This window comes from Marmota marmota, unplaced genomic scaffold (assembly GCF_001458135.2).
Source record: "Marmota marmota marmota unplaced genomic scaffold, marMar, whole genome shotgun sequence".
NCBI lineage: Eukaryota > Metazoa > Chordata > Mammalia > Rodentia > Sciuridae > Marmota > Marmota marmota.
The window spans coordinates 37,389,388-37,409,934 of record NW_025999990.1 but is presented as its reverse complement, the minus strand read 5'-3'; the positions used below and the strand labels follow the sequence as shown (position 1 = coordinate 37,409,934).

The 20,547-nt window shown below is 36.1% G+C and overlaps 1 long non-coding RNA gene across 1 annotated transcript; it reads right to left on the bottom strand.

Annotated features, from left to right (window-relative positions):
• Positions 1–9,323: 9,323 nt before the first annotated feature.
• On the bottom strand, positions 9,324–15,877 carry LOC125617749. Its single transcript, XR_007348849.1, has 3 exons — positions 15,704–15,877; positions 14,477–14,584; positions 9,324–12,718 (listed from the first exon to the last, which is right to left on the bottom strand). It is a non-coding gene; the product is annotated as an uncharacterized LOC125617749 (long non-coding RNA).
• Between the last annotated feature and the right edge of the window lie 4,670 nt (positions 15,878–20,547).

Here is a 20,547-nt window from a genome sequence, read left to right as displayed (position 1 = left end):
TCCAATTTCTCCATTTTTATTGGCATGTGTTATTGTTTATTTTTCTGATGATAGGCATCCTACTGCATGGATATAAAGTGATAACTCACTGTGATCTTGGTTTTCATTTCCTAATGACCAACAGTGTGGAGCATCATTAGTGAATATGTTTGTCCTCTTCTGAGAAATATCTATTCAGGTACTTTTCCCATTTTTAAAATTGGGTGATTTATCATTTAATTTTGAATTGTGAAATGTCTTTATTTTGGATACAACTAACTCCCTTAACAGATAAATGATTTGCAGTTGGACAAGATTTTAAACATTAATAAGCATAATCTCCATCTTGTATAAATGAAACTAAGAACCAAAGGCATTAAAAGATCTATTCTAGATCTCTTCTAAACATACAACATGCTGTTTTATGTTTTAGGCAGAAATAGAAGTAAGTCCAGATCTTACTTACTACTCTGGGATAATTTAACAAAAAACAAAAGAAATGAGAAAGTACATATAGACGACTGGGTGTAGTCAGTGATATAGTGTTTCCTTAGCATGTTGTGGGGCCCTGGGTTTGGTCCCCAATAAAGAATAAGGAGAAGGAAAAAGTATATCTTCTGACTTGGTTATTCCTTGACTTCAGCTCAGCACTAAACCTCCTCATTAAGGAACACAAATGTCTAGCTCTACTGGGACCCACATTAGGAATCACAGAAGAACTTTAACTTTATTTAATCTTTCTGACTAAAGAAGTCTTTTCTACCTAAATAATATCAAACAGCATTTTCCAAGGTCTTTCTTCTTGACTTCTACTCAGCAAGAGAGTCATACTTAGAAGGAAAATACGTACAAAATATTCTATTATTAATGAAGATTGTACTCAATGTATAGGACCAAATAAGAAGTGTTAAAAACCACAGGAGTGCTGTTGGTTTCCTTTATAGGTATTAAGAAATACTGTGTCATTAAATATATGTGATAGTCTAGTTTGAAAAATATTAGAAATTAAAATGGGGCTTCTCAAGAGGGATTTCTTTCTGGAAAGGTCAGCTATAAAAGAAGGGGTGGGGAGGATTTCTTACTCCCAAGATCACCAAAATAACATAATTTACTTGCCTTGATGCCCATGTGTGAAGTTTTATGATGTTCACCACTAAGTGTAACAAATGTAGTTAGAAAGCAATAAGCAGAAATGCATCAGAAACAATCATATAGGTAATAATAACAAAGAAAATTGGAATTTTTTTGCCCTTTTCCAAATACATATTTTTCTTTGTTTTTAGGTCAGTCACTTAAGGGTGGATGGTAAATGGCTTTTTAAAAGTATGCTTCATTGAATATATATAACAGAGGTCTTTAAAATATCATTTTTTCCAGAAAATGAATAGTCTGCTATTCCCATATAATATGCAATAATGTCTTTGACAAATGTTTCTCATTGTATATACCTAATTGCCCTCTTCATGTATCTACTTTTAAGAATAGAATATAATGAAATCTTTTTTGTTGTTGTTGTTTTCAAAAAATTTAAAAGGTCCTTTATTTCTCTGGACTATTGTTGTAAATGACTTGGGCATCAATTGAAGAGATAGCTAGGAAACATTCTCATTTTAATATCAGGGGTACATATTTGCAGATGAAAGAATTTGATAATGGATTTATAGGAAGAGTCTGAGAGCTTCAAGCACATAACAGATCCTATTCTCACTGGCTGAATTTTTTTTTTTAATCACAAAGGAAAGACCATACAGAACATGTTTCTATGTCTTGCAGTTACAACACGATAACTTGAAGACATCGCTGTGATGACCATAGCGGCGTGGTCATGCCAGACTCCTGGGATTCCTTTACAAGACCCTAGGATCTAAGAAGAGTTTTCATCCAAATGATTCACTGTTCTGGTCTCTCTCTTTTTCTCTCCTACTCATGTGTTTCAGGTCATGGCTTGTGATTACTGTTCTTAAAGATGCTAATAGCTATTCCTGCATTTCACCTCTTGCAGGCAGCATTTGGAGAGAGCAGATGAACTTACTTGCAGACCAATTTGGTCCCAGATTTTGCATGAAGGGAGGGATTAAATGGAGAGTTCTTTACCATGGCAAAGAAATATGTTGAGTTTCTGCCGAGACTTTTTTTTTTTTTTTAAGGTATGGGAGGAAACTGGACTTTTCTCTGATTAACCCATGGACTAGCAAGAGAAAGCAAAAGAGAAAAAAATGTGTACTGAGGCAGGAAAGGAGCTCTGAAATGAGCTAATAGGCTAGGGCTGTGAAAAAGACAGCAGCCAGACACCCCACCTTTGATAGGGTGTGGCTGACAGGACTTCAGGAGCAAAGTTGTGAACAGCTGAGTTCTGAGTTTTGCTCTTTTGTTAATTTCCTTTTGAAAAGCTCAAGTATTTTCTGAACTTTTAAGTACAAACACCCAGAATGGGTGGGGCAGAAGGGAATAAAAGATGGGTCTTTGTAGGTGGGACAATGGGCACCATAGGAAGTCATGAAATGCAGGCAGCAATCAGAAGGCCACAGGAAGGATTGGAAGAAGATGCTGGAATGGCAATCTACAGTGGGTGGTAACAAGCGACCCTTAGCTTGCAGTAAGCACAGCTTTAGCATACATTAAAATTCTTACAGGAGGGCATGGAATTTCGTCACTGCTAAAGATAGTTACACATTCTTAAAGGAAAACTCTTTAAAGAAAAAAAAAGTAGACAGAAAAGTCTAAGGAAAGAGATTGTTTATAAATTCTGGATTTCCAGTGTAAATTGGAAGTGAGCAGGTCTTCTACATACTTTAATGCAACCGGGTAATGGCTTCATTTTAAAATGCAGTGGGGAAAAAATAAATAAAAAGAAAGACGAAATAAATGGCTCCGATCCCGTTATCTGAATTTTCTGATCTCTATTTTTGTAGATTGATCTTTTTTCTTGGGATGATGACTTATCCTGAGGTATTTAAGAGTGCCTCACAGGTAGATCAGCAACTCTCAAGCAGGTGGCCGTATGGCACAGAATTTTCTTTGGCTGAAGGAGAAGGACTTTCTTTTAGGTTGAATAGACTTCATAGTCAGCAATCTTAGAATTATATTAGAAGATACTTTCTTGCTGACTAAACAAATCACTGTACAATGTAAGTCAGACACCTTCTCTGGGATTAAAGCAGCTCTGGCTGCTCTAAATATAAAAAGCGAATGTGACCTTTCGACACTGACCATGACAATGGATGAACAGCTTTGTGCAGTATTTGCAGCTCACAGCACAAGGAGTTGGCTGGGCTCTGCTGAATCATTTGCTGCATGCCATGAATCTCAAAAAAAAAAAAAAAAATGAAAGGGTCTCCCTTCAGTTGTTTCTGTAGCTATCAAAGTAAACAGGTCAGATGAATTATTGATAGCTTTTGGATCAGCGACGTGCCACTGGAATGACAAATGGTAAGCACAGTGCGACTGTCATATTCCTTATCCCCCAAATACACTTCACAAATTCCTCCCACTTGGCTTTGCTTATAGGAACTCTCTATCTCAAAGGCTTTTCTTCCCTTACAAGGACCTCACACAATTTTCCAACATCCATTAATTCTGTTGTGGCTCATAGACCTGTTTGTAGGGTCAGCTAGACCTGGAAGCCTTTTCCAAATAATCATATGCATGATCATATGCATGATAAGTCTCTACCATCTCAGCACCATTTTCTAGAACTTCTATTATTTACATCATTACAAATTACTTAAAATTTATAAAGATCCCAGAATAGTTTTTGAAATGTTCTGTTTATCTCCGCTGTTCAACCTCAAGTATCATTGAGTTTAAGATCAAAGCCTTCATAACATTTTCAGTTCCCTCTCCACATCTTTCCCTGTTGTCATTCAGGATAGGCTCCCATAACCACATGCCACACGATCATGGCTGATCGAGAATCATTTCTTCTATCAATTTTTTCTTTTCTTGTTGTCTACCATAGTGCCATGCACACAGGAGGAGGAGTATTTAAAACACCCACTTACTACAGCTTCCATTTTCATTGCACCACTGATTGCTAAGAAGTGTTGGACTAAACATTGTCATAGGTCATTATTATAGAAAGGTCCTTTTCTTGAATTGATACTACCCATGAGATGGAACAACTATTGTGTAATGTGAAAATGGACAATCAGTGCTGCCCATTGTGCCATGAATAGTGCTCTTTCTCAGACACAAACCGTGTTTCAACTGCATATACCAATTTCAGTTATATATTTCTTTGACATTTATCTTCAGGTTCTCAAACTTGGTCTTTTGTGTCTAATTTCAGAAGCCATTATAAAAATCATACTACAAGTTCTAGGACAGCAGACCAATGGTAGTGTTAGACTTAATTAGATTGATAAGAACCTCTTTAAGAAGCTCCTCTTACGGATTCTAGGAGCCCTAGGAGTATCTTCATTTATTTTTAGTTAAGTGCTAAGATTCATTAGCCTGAATGGGTGTCAAAAATTCTGCCATACCACATTTCTGCCAGTAAGCTGAACAGCAGATCCTTTAAAATATGTGGCTAGCAAAAAAATCATGGGAGGTAGGAATGTCTGTTTCATAGAGTTGAATCCCCGTTCCCCATCCCCAATTTGAACTTAATATTTTATAAAATAATTGGGAGAAGAGAATTGGTACAGACTTTAAGACACTTCTGTTCTATAATTCTTTATGGACTGACCTTTTCTTTTTGCCACCTTTTAAGAAACTAATTTTAGTTGTACATACACATAGATTTAGTAAGTAAGACAAAAAATTATGTTACATGCATAATTCATTTGACAGAGATCTAGATCATTTACACCTAAGGGGGAAAACACAAAATAAAATACAAAATAAAATCACAACAACAAAGCAAAACACCCAAATACTATGAAATTTATTGGTTTTATGCCAGAGTTTTTTTTAATGATAAAATCTGTGTAGAGTGCAGTTTAGTTTTATAAAAAATAAAACTGTGGATTTATCAACTGCAGGGCAATTATGAAGTCTGATAGTCTCTGGCATAAATATCCGATTAGGAGGATCCTTGGTACTTTTGTGCTTGTTCCAGCCTCTGACACAGTTGAAAGAACCATTCTGCCCCATAAATGTTTCTTCAAGTGTACATCCCTTTGTCCTCAGATAACATTACTTGGCTTTCCTAATTGTGTGTTCTTGGCAATGCTGTCTCTTCAAGAATGCACTTCCAATGCCCAGCTAACAGGATTGGATGCCTTGGTATTTGGGGTAGCATTTTAAACCTACTCCCTGCTGTATTCTGTAGCTTTGGGTCTTTAGAGGCACATGTGTAGATACATAATTGAATAATGGCACTGCACCCTGTTTTCCTACAGACTGTAGCATATCACAAAATTTCCTAAATTCATATTTTCAGTTATTTGCTATAAAGACATACAGATTCACTTTATTGCACTCTTATTAACTACCCCCTACCATGCCTTTGGCACTTAAAAACCTGCTTAGCAAAAGAAGAATTGCATCCATACACATAAACTCTTGCATACTGGGGAGTTTCTAAATATAAAATTTAGGTATTTTTTTTATGTTCGTCTTATAAAACTACCCAAACGTGGTGAAACAGTCTTTGAAATGCAACATGGCAGATGGGTTGAAAACTTTACTAGCATGATGGATGGGTCCTGTATTTATTCCTCTGTGAATGGCTGCTGATCATAATCACTTTTATAGCTCGACTGCAACAAAAAGGATTATTTCTTTTGTCCTGGAATGTCAGGATGAACATACTTGTTCAGAGGATGAAGGGGACCAAATTAGACCAAGCTACTGGGGTATAATAAATTCACAGCAATCACAAGCCAATGTTCTTTAATTCTTAAGACACTATCAATTTTAAATATTCTGATCCTCTCATAGTTAGCTCGCTTATCCTTTTGTCCTTATTGAATTAACTGCCTTTTCTTTTACATTGTCTCCTGAGGGGACCTCATTTTAAATCTTTTCAGTTTCATTCCATTAATTGGCATATTGTCTGGTCTCATGTTCTCCTCCTGGGTCTTGAACTTATGTTCCCCTCAGTTCTTAAACTCCTTAGCTGTATTTTGCAGCTTTGAATGACAACTTGCTCCATCTCTAGACAAAGCATGTGCATTCTTATCTTTCACTTTCAGGCTAATGTTTAACAATGAATTCACAATCCTGACAGTTTATCAGCCCATTAAATAAACCCTCGTATAGAGTTCCTTGATTTTAAAGCCATCATACTGAAATCCAGGAAAATTGGTTCGCTAATTTGAGCATAATTTAAGAGCTAACAATTCTAAATTATGGTAAGTGGATCAAAAGTAGGTATATTTGTCTTTGTAGGTCCGCTTGCCTAGAAATGAGGCAGAGCTAGGTCACACTGCCTTGGGCTTATATTTTATCCTCATGAGTTATTAGCTAGTAACTTTAGAAGGATTATATATGTCTCTAATCCTCAATATTCTCCTCTCTATAATGGGATTGATAATAAAACTTCATTCCAAAGCATAAAGATATAATGAAGATATAATGGGATAATCCTTACTGAATGTTCAATACAATATCTGGCATGTGGCAAATAATCAATGCTCACTCTCATTATCATAGTTCTTATTAACATTTCATCACGTCTATTGGCAGAGTATTCTAACCTCCCCACAAAGCGCATTTATTATGGTTTGGATATAAGGTGTCTTCCAAAAGCTTCTGTTAATGCAGGAATATTCAGAGGAGAAATGATTAGATTATAAGAGCTATAACCTAGTCAGCCCATCCTAGTTAGAGTGGACCGACTGAATGGTTACTGTAGCAGGTGAGGTATGGCTGGGGGCAGTGGGTCACTGGAGGTTAGCCCTGGAAATGTTCATCTCTCCTGAGGCTCCTTCCCTTCCGTTTGGCTTCCTGGCTGCTTTGAGCAGAATAGCTCTCCTTGGCTGCACCCTTCTATCATGATTTTCTGCCTCATATTGAGCCCAGAACAATGGAGTCAGCCAACCATGGACTGAGACCCTGAAACTGTGAGCCCCAAATAAACTTTTCTTCCTCTAAGTTATTCTTGTCAGGTATTTTGCTCAGTGTGATGAAAAGCTAACTCTAACAACATGTAAGTGTCATCTTCAAACCAGGCAGAATGTCATGTCAGGAGGTAGGCTCTGTATATGCTTGTCACATGCTTGATTTGAGCATTGTAGTCATCCTTCCCTTTAATTAAACTGCAACCCAGACACCATATCATACCTCTCTGCAAACCCAGGATCAGCACAATGCCTCCTTCTCACAGAAAAGGTGGCATAACCATCTATTATCAACAATAAGTGTATAAGAAATCAGATTTTGTTTTCAACTTGTTTTTAAAGACGAGGTTAAATCTAGAAGCATATGGCAGATTATGACCAATATATATAAGCAGGAACATGGAACTAATTAACTGAGGAATGCTTAGGGACAGAAGAAATGAGATGAATTTATCTTTAGGCCAGTCTTGAGTATCTATAGATGATAAGAAGAGTAATTAAGTGATCAACACAAATCATAATGCCAATTTTCACAAAATTCAATTTAATAACTAGATGATCCCATTGCATTCAATTATCGAATACTTTCAAAAAGAATTTGGAACATAATTTAATACATAATTTAAATAACAATTAACCCATGAAAGAGATGGATACCCAGCCCAGAGATAATTGCCAAGCACTTCTAATAATATTATAAAACAGGATGTAAAGATGTATTTCATCATTTAAACTATAAAAATGGTTCTAAAGGATAATATTCTTAAAGAGTTTAATGCCTGGAGAGATAAAATTCTCAAGGAGGATTCCAAGCTCACTCAACTTCTGAGGGAATTTCTGGTGGAGACATAGGACAAAACAAGATTGATAAAACTGTTAAACCATCCAAGTATTCCCTGAATTTGAAAATTCAGAAGTAAGGTTAGTTTGGTTTCTCAGGGGCTTTCTCTCTCCACCTCCATTTCTGCTCATTAATACATTGTATCAGCCTAGAGACAACTAACTTGAAAATGAACTCCAAGTTTCATATCATCCACTAAAAAAATAACATTTTTGATATTATGAATATACCTTCTTGAGGGTAACTACATTCTGGCCCTAGAAGTTCATTTCTTGCAACTTTGAATGACAAAACAATGGATGTAGAAACAATCTTACTCTAGGAAAAAAAAAACAAACAAACAGCAATTTCATAGTGTTATTTCACAAAGTGAAGCAACAGAGCTAATGAAATTAGGGAGAAAGACACAATCCTAAAGTGGCTGGGTAACTTGATTTTATCCCATGGCCATGCTCAAACCCAGGAGCCATCTTACTGTTACAAACTAGGGCACCCTGTAGGAATACTAAGGACAGACAAGAAAATCCTCTACCATGGCTCTGAAGAAAACCTTGAAGTACAGGCATTAGAAATGCCAGACCAGGACTGTTACCTCCAGAAATGAGAAAAAAGAAAATAGCAGGCAGAAGTTTGAGAATTACAAGATGATATATTTTGTCTTCATTATCTGACGTTCTGGCTTCTACTTGCTCCACTCTGTTAGTGATACTCTCATTTGAGTTTTTAATTTGGTTTATAGTTTCCTTCATTTCTAGAATTATTGTTTGATTTTTTAATAATCTCTATCTCCTGATAAAGATGCTTAATTTCTTCTTTTATCTGTTTATGTAATTCATTTTGAATGTGTTCTTTCACTGTTTGAATTTGCTGTCTCATATCCTCTTTAAGGTTCCACTCCATCTGTCTAAGGTATTCCTTGAGTTCTTTATTTGACCATTTTTCTGATGCCTCTAGGTCCTCCTGAATATTTAGGCTGTCCTGCATTGTTTGTACTCCTTTTCTTCCTTGCTTTTTCATGCTGCTCATGTTACTTCTTGTTCTGTTTGACTGCAGAGTTACTGTTTACTCCTATAAATTTATTTGATGCTTGGGAGGAAAGGTATTAGAAGGGAAGGGAAGAAGTCACTGTCGCCGCCGGTTTCAATGGAGTTATCTCCTCCGCCGCATTCTAGTGACGTCAGTTCTCTGCCATGGTGGTATCCCATGCAAAAGGCGACAGTTCGTTCCCTTTGCCAGGTGACCAATGCAACGGGTGGGTCCTGACTGGCTCTCCCAAGCCCGGTTTCAATCCTGTGGCCACTGCCTATGAAGGCTCGGTTGGCATTAACCTCCATAGGATCAGAAGGGTCGACCAGTTGTTTCAGCAGGATCGTTTAGTGCTGAGTCACAGCAGTTTGTCTGCTAGAAGGAGGCGAACGGGAGCTTGAATTCAGCCGATCCGGGCTCTGTGTGTGTTCTGAGAGGCCCAGACTGTTCGCCCCAGATCCACGTCTGCTCAGCATTGCCTAGTGATCCTGAGCAAACAGCATTTAGATGGTTTGCGACTCCCTATGCCCGCGCAGCTGAAGAGGTCAGAGACTTGATCTCTCTGTGCCCACCGCCATGTTGCAGATCTCCGAAGTTTGAGAATTAAAAAAGAAAAAAAATCACTGAAGCAAAAATTATAAGCATTGGGATTCTGTTTAAATTCATGTAACAAAAATACAAATAGCATCTTCACTAAATAGGAAGAAATGTTTATTTTTCACATACACAGAGAGGGCTAGAGATAGGAAGTAGGAAGTCTAGTCATAAGTTGGCGTGGTGGTCCCACAGCATTATTAAGACCAAGATTTCTGCACTGGACCCTTAATGAGTATCTTTATCTGCTTCTGGACCCTTAATTAAGAGCATCTTTCATCTTCATGAATGCAAGATGTCTGCTATATCCCCATGCTGACCCTCCAGCTGTGAAGAGTGGAAGAACAAAGAAAAAGGACAAACTGCATTAAGCATCCCTCCCCACTTAATTATCACCCAGACTTCTATAAGATTTCTTGCATATTGTCCATCTCCTCTTCACCTTGGAAACTAAGTTGCATGAAGGTAGATTTTTTTTTCTCTTGCTCACTGATATCTAGCTATTAATACTGGATATAGAGTTAGTGCTCAGTAAGTATTTTTGAGTGAATAAAGGAATGAAGCAATGACTGTGATTGGAATGTAGTAATAAGCTTACATGAAACCAACCCAGAAGTCAGGCACTTTGAAGCCCAGAGTACTCTTGATTGACAAGCTCTGCCTTCACTGCCTCCTAAGGATGTTGCCTTTTTCCAAGAAGTGGGTGTTTTCAGTCCCTGGATGCTTGGGACTACACTCAGTGAGATGGCATATTAAACACATGAAAATCTGTGCCTTTAAATACTAGCTCAGAAAAATTATTTTAAAACATGAGAGTTTTTAAGAGAATTCATATGGAGTGGGTGCTTCTAAGGAGGATTTCTGATTACAAAATCTCAAAAAGTAATTGTTCATTGGGTTAAAAACTCTTCTGAACTTGACCTTGCAGAAAAGGGCATATTTTAGACTATCTAATAAATAAATGTACCTGCATTTAAATTTTTTCTCTACAAAAATGTTAAAAGGAAAGGTTTCAAAACATAAATCCAGTGCCCGAGTGAATTGGCTGCAGTTTTATGATCAACAGTAAAAGCTGTCATCTGGTTTGTCAATTATACACAAACTAAAAGGTCTTTGAGGAGGTCTCCACACAGAGGACTTTAATGACTTACAAAAAGTCTACATCAGAATATGTGTCAAGGAACAGCTAATTAATAAGAGCCTGGTAAGGAAAGACTGACATTAATGTAAATTAATGGCATTATGGAGTATAGCAACAATCTGCAATTGAAGATTTACATAATCAGTCATTATAGTTCCCCTGTTGTCTCTGGGGTCAATAATGTGCAGTTTTAAGACATGCTAATACATATTTACTCATTAATCTACAATGCCTTCTAGGAGAGAGTCTGGGTCTCTGATTGAATTAATTCATATTTAAATTATAATAGCAGATAATTGCTTCACAGATTAGAAGAAAAATGCATGAACTCCAAAGATGTATACTAAATATAGGTCATTTATATAAGTCTTTGCTTTTCCAATTTATGTAGTAAGATAGCTTATGATCTACCAAAACATCATCATAATTAAAGGCTCCATTGAGGCAGGATCCCAGATCTGTATTTGCCTCAGATTGCCTGAAGAGACTGTGAAGGGTGTCTTTGGTGAGTGTGGAGGAGGCAGAGAATGGAGGTGGGAAGGAAGAGATGGATTTATTATCTTTTATTTGGTCATAAAATTACAGCAGAGTCTCAAAGCAAAATGCCAACGATGATGAGAACAAATTATTCCAGGTCCTAGGTATTCTCTATGACCCTTAATAGTGAAAAATCACTAAGTGATAATTATATTTGACACTTTGAAGTAAGTAGTCTAATTTTTTGCTTCTAAATTACCATAATATATTACAGAAATGAATTTAAAATGAAGCTTTCTACTGTGATATGGCCAATCATATTGACCTACTATTTATATAAATTTAATATTCCCTAAACTATATACTAACCAGAGATATTTGTTCCTAATTATTACAAGAGTAAATTTCCTGTATGCTACATAATATATTTTCCTAAATGTCAATGGGTTATTCTGATGGCCTTTACAGTCCAACCTGGAACATGAAAGATACATGGGTAACAGTGACTGTGTCATAGCCAGAATTACCTGTGCATACATGAAAGCTAAGCACTGCTTCTTAATGCTAGAGATGGGGGTCACATTTTTGCTTTAAGATGCAAGTACAATAGCATATACTTTTCTCTTGGAAGCTAAACAAAATGTTTACACATTCCCAAATTGCTCTATCCTTTTGGATGAATGACCATTTTTGCTTTGCTGGGGTTGTCTGAGCCAACGTGAGGTAATTTATCATCTTATGATTGAAATGCCTTTTAAACAGGATGCAAGGCATTGCTGTCTTGGCATTTGGCTGTACCAACACTTCATTTAGGGATGAGCATTAATCTCTCATTTGCATGGACACTGACTTCTCTCCTCAAATGACATTAATAGTCATTATAAATCCACTTTTTACTTGCTAGCACTATGCCAAGATGGAATGCTATGGGAAAGCATCATATGGAAATTGCTTTGGACAGCCAGCCTATGCATGCAGTCAGCACCATTCTATGTACCTGCCAGTCAGAATTTGATATAAAAAAAGTGGGACATAGAACACATGCACAAAAATTTTTTTAAAATCATAATTTTTGCATAAGTTAAGGAATGCCTGATGCATAAAAAATAAAGAGAGATGGATTCAATTGACTGTGATTGGAAAAGATGAGTCAATGCTTTCCACTGTCTTCAAAGTTCAAAATCAAGCAAGATTTTTTTTGAGGAAATGAAAAAATAGGGTATAATGTGTAATCATAAATTATTCTTAGAAAAAAGAAGTGTGTGAGATCAACAGCAATAAGTAATTTTAACTTTTAAGTTTTATAAATTTGAGGGCTGTGCTCTAGATGAAATGGTTGCATTCTGTATTAATTAGCCCTTTTAAGTTGCAATAAGACATGTTGGGGTCAAGACTTTCATAAGAGACATGTAGAGAAGGTAGAAAACACGGTAATATTTGGGCCTATTCCCTAAATAGTCTTTTTTATATAGGCATTGAAAAAATATCACTAAAAATCAAACATCACACAAAAAATTCACCTGGTTGTAGGTCTAGTATGATTTTCCACAGTGGCCAATCTTCATGATAGTGTTCTTTATTCTTACAGGCTGAGGTTATTTCACTTTTGTTACTCTTTCATAGGATCGATCTTTCCTGAACACTCCCTCCCGGTCCCTGCACCGCACACACACACCTTTTTTTTTCTTATAACATAAGGTGAAGATTGCTACACAGATAGCTCCTTCTTCCTAGAGAAGTGTGGTTTAAAATAATGAACACTGGGAATCTACAAAGAGATCTGGACCTTCATGAGAGACAATAACCTAAACTTTCTCAATTCCACCTGATGCTGGGTTAGAAACCACAAAAAGTCATATCTGATTTTAGCCCCTTGGCTAAGTCACACATACTTTACATTGGAAAATAATTAATCAGGCACAGATGTTTTTTCTTCTAGTCACCTATAACTAGAAATCAGAAGAAATTTGAATACAGAAATGTTATGATCCACAAATTAATGCTTTTTCATTCCTGCTAAATTAAGTTTTCAGAACAAAAAGAACAACAAACCAGAACATTCCTAAAATCTAATGTCAATACTGCCATTCTATACATGCAGAAAGTCTTTGTATAGATATGCTTATGAATCCCTAGTCTCTTCATTTATAAAATTAAAATTTTATTTTCCCTTTTTCAAGGATGCATATGAAAAATTCCATCCTACCTCCTCTACTTACCTCCCACTATTAATTAATGGTTGGGATGAGATTTTTAACTCAGGTGTTCTTTGATTTCAAAACCCAAGTTCTAGGCTCCTGTCCTTCTGGAAAACTCTCTCTTCTAGTTTTATGAGGTAATAAATAGTATATTGATATATTAGAATTTTAAAAAAAGACTTACAGAAATATGAATCTCAACAATTTGAAGCTATTAACTTGATGAATGATGTATAATGATAGAACATGAATTGTATAGCACCTGTTCATAATTTCCTGAATAATTGGACAGCTCATTCATTATCTTGGTCCTTTTAGCATCCTTTGGGTATTCTAAAGGCACAGTGGTTCTGGGACCAGCCATGTTAAAATTAACAGAATCCTAAATCATCTAACATGGCTTCAGAGTGGGATGGATGTGTTTCACCTTAAAATGGCTGGAAATTTTACATCTTCACCTAAATGAATGGATTAAATCTTAGTTAAAATTTTCATGTTCACATGAAACAATCCTCCCTTTGTTTTATCTAAGAGCTTTAATTTTCTTAAGTATTAAGGTTAGTCAGCATACTAGTTTTCCATTGATGCTATAACAAACAACTATAGTTGCTGAATGTATCCCAAATTTGTCATCTTACAACTGAAACCACTACAGGTTTCTCTAGGTTGGACCAGAGATAGCAAGTTTACACTCTGTCAGAAGGCTCTAGGGGCAAAAATCTCTGTCTCTGCCTTTTTTAGCTCTTTGAGCTGAATTCCTTGGCACATGGCTCTTTTCTTCATCCTTAAAGTGGAACATCTTTAAGTCTTTCTTTACTGCCATCATTTGTAGCCCTCATTCCAATTCCCAGCCTCTATATTACAAGAAACCCTGTAATGGCATTGGGCCCACTCAGAAAGCATAGGATAAGCTCTCCATCTTAAAATACTTAATTTAATTATATTTGCAAGTTCCTTTTGCCATGTAAAGTAATCTTCACAGGTTCTGGGATTAGGATGTGGACACTGTGGCAGATGAACTTACTATTCAATCTACCACAGACAAATTTTTCAATTTGACATTGTGATACAATGGAAATAGATTTTAGGGTGTGTCTTAGTCCATTTTGCAATGCTATACTATAGGCCTATAGACTGGGTAATTTATAAAGAACAGAAATTTCACAATGCTGAGACTGAGAATTCCAAGATCAAGATGTGAACATTTGGAAAGTACCTTCTTGCTGTGCCATCTCATGGCAGAAGGCAGAAGGGCAAGAGTGGGCCAGAGAGATCAAGAGTGGGGCACATACAAGGAAACCACTCCCATGATATGAACCTGCTCCTGCAATTTAGAAAACAAAACAAAACATTAATATCTTCATGAGGGTAGCTTCCTCACTATCCAAAATCCTCCCACTTTGCTGCGTTGGATAAAGTTTCAATGCATGAACTTTGAGGGACAAATTCAAACCTAGGAGAGTGTATTATTGGTGTAGAACTATTTGTGAACATTTTAGGAGCGGTTTATTTTCAACCAAGCTAATTGTAAATAGTCATCATTATACAATAAGTACTTTCTTTGGGAAAGTTAATAATAAACTAAGCAACAGTAATGAATTATGCTCCCCTTCCTTGAGATATGTACAATAATTGTTCTCCAAAGATATATTGCTATTCACCTCACTGAAAAAATAAATAGGAGTCTTTCCTCAAATGGTAAAGAATAATAAAAATAAAAGCATTTAATATTAGCCACTTGTGATTCAGGGGTTTTGATTTACAGTTTTAAAAGCTTTTCAGAAAACCAGGAAGTTGCAATAATATTTAAATCAATGTCATTCAGATGTCTTTGCAAGGCAAACAAAGCTCTATCAATTGAACAACCAAACCACTGTTCAAATTAATCAGTAGGAACTTGATAAATTCCACTGATGTAGAAAATTAGCACTTTGCATGTTTCCCAGATTTTGATTTCATTTGGGTGTCTGGTCATGAATTATAACCACTCTTCTTGGACTCAAGCTATTTCACTTGAAATCCATTATTTCTAGCAGAATTATGAGTCTTGTTAGGGAAATGCCAGCTATTTCCATTTTGAGCATCTGCACTGCAGTTCTATTATTAACATGGAGCTCATTTGAAAAAGGGAGAAGAATTAGATTTGTGTCTTTGGGGCGGTGGGGGAGGGGTGGGTGGTGGTGAGTGGCGCTTCAGTGAAACAAACAAGCTCACAAGGCTGCTTCCAATTGACACAGCTGTCATGTAAATATCTGTCCCTGCTGTATAGCTAAGGGATCCTGGGCTTAAAGACCTTGTAGCCATATGTAAACAATGCAGTGCTGATGACAGGTTTACAGCACCACGGAAAACATGCGCAGCTGTTTCATCCTCGTTCCTAGAGTGAGATACAAATGTTCGGGAGGCAGATCGCAGATGCTTAGGACTGAGTTTTCAGGCTTACCGGGCTAGTTCTGCTTCTGTGATGAGCTTTGCCTCACTGCCTCCTGGGTCATGCCATTCCAGCCCTGGGTGTGAACCCTTCTGTGCAGGCATGAGCTGAGTCTCTCCCTCCCTCCCTTCCTCTTCCTCTCCTCCAACTTCAGCTGGATTGTTTCCCTGTAGGGGAGAGGCAAAGCTTCTCTTTCACCAAGGGACAAGTGGAGGCGTGCTTGAGCCACACCTCTGCATGCTGCATTGATCACCTGACTCTCCAGATCAAAGAATCAAAGGGGCTAATGATCTACATTGGAGAGCTCATTGACTCTATTCCCTGTTATTGCTGTCTTCTGTTCACAGCTTTCTTTCCAGGGTTTAGCCCAGGCTCCTTACAAAAGAATCAAACTGGAAACCAAGTTTGGGCAAAGGTAAAGGCTTAGTAAAACTGAAAGTGCCTGTAGATGGGAAATGGAAAGCAATTAACCACGCACAAGTCAAGTAGGAGGAAAAGTTTTGGTCCCTTTCCCAGCTCTGGAATCAAACCCAGGTGACTGCGCACATTTTTCAGGCCAACAAATACCTGGTGTTGACATTTGGATATTTATCTGGATTCCCCAAGTAAACATAATATTTCACAACCTGAATTATTCAGAGTCCAAAATTATTTTATGTGTTCTAGTCACATTATGTATTTATGGACACAAGTCCAATAATAAGGCTGACTTGTAAACAAGTACTTTTTTTCTTATTTGAGTTCTTTTCTTAAATAAAATAACTCACTTAGAGTTTTCAACTCTGCTATCAAACCAAATCAATTCAAATCCATTCATAGCCGTTTTGTAAATATGAGATTATGGGCAAGTTACCGAAGCTATCTAAGCTTAAGAGTCCTTATTGTAAAATGGGGATAACTAGAGTAATTTTATCTAAGGATCCTTTTGAGCACTATCAGGACAATCCTTACAGTCTTTAGTTTAATTTCTGGCACACAAAATTCCCCTATTAAATATGAGCCATGATGATTATTCTTATATTTTGAAAAATAGTGTTGTAAACTGGAAACCCTTATGAAAAGCAAAAAAAAAAAAAGTTACCAATAATCCATCCATATATGATTTCCTAACTTCCTGTCCTGTAGCCTCCAGAGATTGAACTTTCAACTACAGTATCCTCTGAACTCCCTCATCTTTCCTGGATCCAAGATGCCATATGTTATCCAGGGAACCTCCTTTTCCTTCAAAAATCTAAAATTCTTATCCTAATCTTTCTCAAAAATGCTGCGGCAAGTTCATAAATAAAAGCAGCTCAGAACTCAGGTGCAGCATTTATGAGAAGGGAGTAGAAGGCTCTAATTGATGCATCAGACATTTTAGGTCATTTAGGAGTATGATTCCAAATGCTCAGCTACATTCTGAATTGAAAAAGCTTGGGTAGATAGTGAAAGGAATTTAAACAGTCAGAGAATGTTTTTCCTTTGGGACAATGTGTTCTGAGTTCCAACAAGTGATATAAAAGTCAGCCTTGGAACACAACACTTCCTTAAATTGATCAATTATTAAGGCTCCACAAAATAGGGCTTTTTATAAAAATGTTCTATGATTCCACAGAAAGACAAATCTACTTGCACTTCAAAATAAATAAACACATTTTCCTACATCTTTTAAAAATACACTTTATGTTTTAGAGAAGAGTGTTAGATTTTTATTGCTGTGATCAAAGTATCTGAAAAGAACAACTTAGAGGAGGAAAATTTATTTGGGGGTCACAATTTCAGAGGTTCATTCTATGGTCAGCTGATCCATCGATCTGGGCCTGAGGTAAGGCAGAACATCATGGTGGAATGACATGGCACAGGAAAACTGCTAAGCTCATGGCAGCCTGAGAGCAGAGTAAAAGAAAGCAAGAAGCCAGGGACAAGATATAATCCTACATTCTCCAGAAGCATCCCACCTGTTTTCAGTTACCACCTAGTAATCCATTCAAATTATTAATCCTTGAAATAGATTAACACAGAGATGAGGTTTTAGCTCTCATAATCTAATCACGTTGTCTCTGAGCATTCCTGCATTGCTTAACACACAAGCTTTTGGGGTACACCTGGTATGCACAGCATTACAGTTTTAGATTTGTGACAGAATTGGGCAAAAATATAAAGTTCTCATATCCCTCCTATTCCTGAACATGCACAAACTCGTTCACTATCAACATCTCACATCACAGTGATGCATTTGTTACAATAGATCAACCTACATTGACACATCATTATTACTCAAAGTCCATATTTCATGTTGGAGTTCATTCTTGCTGTTGTGTTATATGGGTATTACAAATGTGTGACATGTATCCACTGTTATAGTATCATACAGAATAATCTTACTGCCTAAAAAATCCTATGTTTCATGTATTTACCTTCCCTCCCCATTAACTCCTCACAACCATCACTGATTTTCTTTTTTCCCCCGTCTCCTGATTTTGCCTTTTCCAGAATGTCATAGAGTTGAAATCATATAGTAAGCAATTAAAATTGAATTCTTCCACTTAGTAATATGCACCTAAGTTTTCTCTATGTCATTTCATGGCTTAATACTTTATTTCTCTTTAGTGCTAAATAACATTCCATTTATCCATATAAATGGAAGTATATCCATGTCTGAATATACTTCAGTTTAGATGTTTACCTCCTGAAGGACATCTTAGTGACTTTCAAGTTTTAGAAATTATTAATAAAGCTGCCATAAATCTATGTGTGCATATTTTTGCATGGACATAAGTTTAAAGTTTATTTGGATAAAAGCCAAGGAGCATAATTGCTGTGTCATATGGCAAGAAAATGGGTAGTTTTCTAAAAAATTGCTATACATCCTCCAGGGTGGCTATACTATTTTGCCATATAGCAATTAATGAGAATTCTCATTGCTCCATGTTCTTGTCAGCATTTGATATTTTCAGTGTTTTGGATTTTGGCCAGTTAACAGGCATGTAAATGTATTTCATTGTTGTTTTAATTTTCAGTTTTCTAATGTTATGTGGTATTGAGCACCTTTTAATTTCACCTTGCCATTTCTTTAACTTTTTGGTGAGATATCTCTTCAGGTCTTTTGATAGTTTTTTAATTGAGTTGTCATTTTCTTATTGTATATTTTTATAAGTTCTTTATATATTTTACATAACACTCCATTATTAGATGTCTTTTGCAAATATTTTCTCCTAGTCTGTGGCATGTCTTCTGATTCTCTTGGTAACACCTTATGCAAAGCATAAGTTTACATTTTTTTTTTTTTTGCCCAGGTTCTGTTTTTATTTTTGGTATACAAAGTATATTCATACAGTTTGCATCTTCATACATGTACTTAGGGTAATGATGTCCATCTCATTCCATCATCATTTCTACCCTCATACTCCATGTTTCCCCTCCCACCCCTTTGCCCTATCTAGAGTTCATCTATTCCTCCCATTCTCCCCTTCCCAACCCTACTATGAATCAGCCTCCTTATATCAGAGAAAACATTCGGCATTTGGATTTTGGGAATTGGCTAACTTCACTTTAGCATTATGTTCTCCAACTCCATTCATTTACCTGCAAATGCCATTTTTATTCTCTTTTATTGCTGAGTATCCCACTCCTCAATCTATACCCAAAGGACTTAAAAACAGCATACTTTAGGGACACAGCCACATCAATGTATATACTAGCACAATTCACAATAGCTAAACTGTGAAACCTAGATGCCCCTCAATAGAAGAATGGATAAAGAAAATGTGGTATATATACACAATGGAATAAGTTTACATTTTAATGAAGTATAGCTTACTGATACTTTCTTTCATAGATCATTCTTTTGGTATTGTACCTAAAAGGTCATCATTAACCTCGAGGTCATCTAGATGTTCTTCTACATAATTTTATTGGAGTTTTATAATTTTTCATTTTATATTTAGATCTGTGGTCCATTTTAATTTTTGTAAGCAATGTAAGAAATTAGTGATGGTTGCTAGAAGTTAATGGGAAAGGCAAGATACATGGAATACAATCTGGTCTCTGATTAAATTTATTTTTTTTTCATATTAATATCCAATTGTTCCAGTACCATTTGATGAAAGATTATCTTTTTTTCCACTAAAATGTCTTTTCTCCATCATCAAAGATCAGTTGATTCTATTTTTGTGAGTTTATTTCTAGGCTCTATATTCTATCCCATTATTTTGCCAATTCTTATGTCAGGAACAGACTGTTTGATTTCTATAACTTTATAGGAAGTCTTAAAGGTGGGTAGTGTCATTTTTTTAATCTGTTCTTCTCTTTTTAGTATTATGTTAGCTAATCTGTGTATTTTGAATCTCCATATAAGTTTTGAATCAGTTTTTCAATACCCTCAACACAACTTGCTAGGATATTTGGCCAGGATTGTGTTAAAGCTATAAATCAATTTGTAGAAAATGATATTGAATCTTCCTATCTATGAACATGAGCTACCTTCCCATTTAATTCTTTGCTTTCTTTCATTAGTATTGTAAAGCTAGTATGTATTTTGTTATACAGAGCTAGCATGTATTTTATTAGACTTATACCTTAATGTTTCTCTTTTTCGCTGGGTAATATAAATAGTATTCTATTTTTAATTTCAAATTCCACTTGATCATTCACTAGCTTATAGGAAAGTCATTAACTTTTGTATATTTTAACCTTGTATCCTGTAATCTTACTATAATCACTTATTATTCTAAGAATTGTGTCATTATTCCAAGCAGGTTTTATATTATTGTCAATTCTTTGAGGTTTTCTGCATATGAAAATGCAATTTAACATCAATATTTTCTAGACTCTCAACACATTTCTGCATTTGTTAAACCCAGTGTTCTCCACATTAT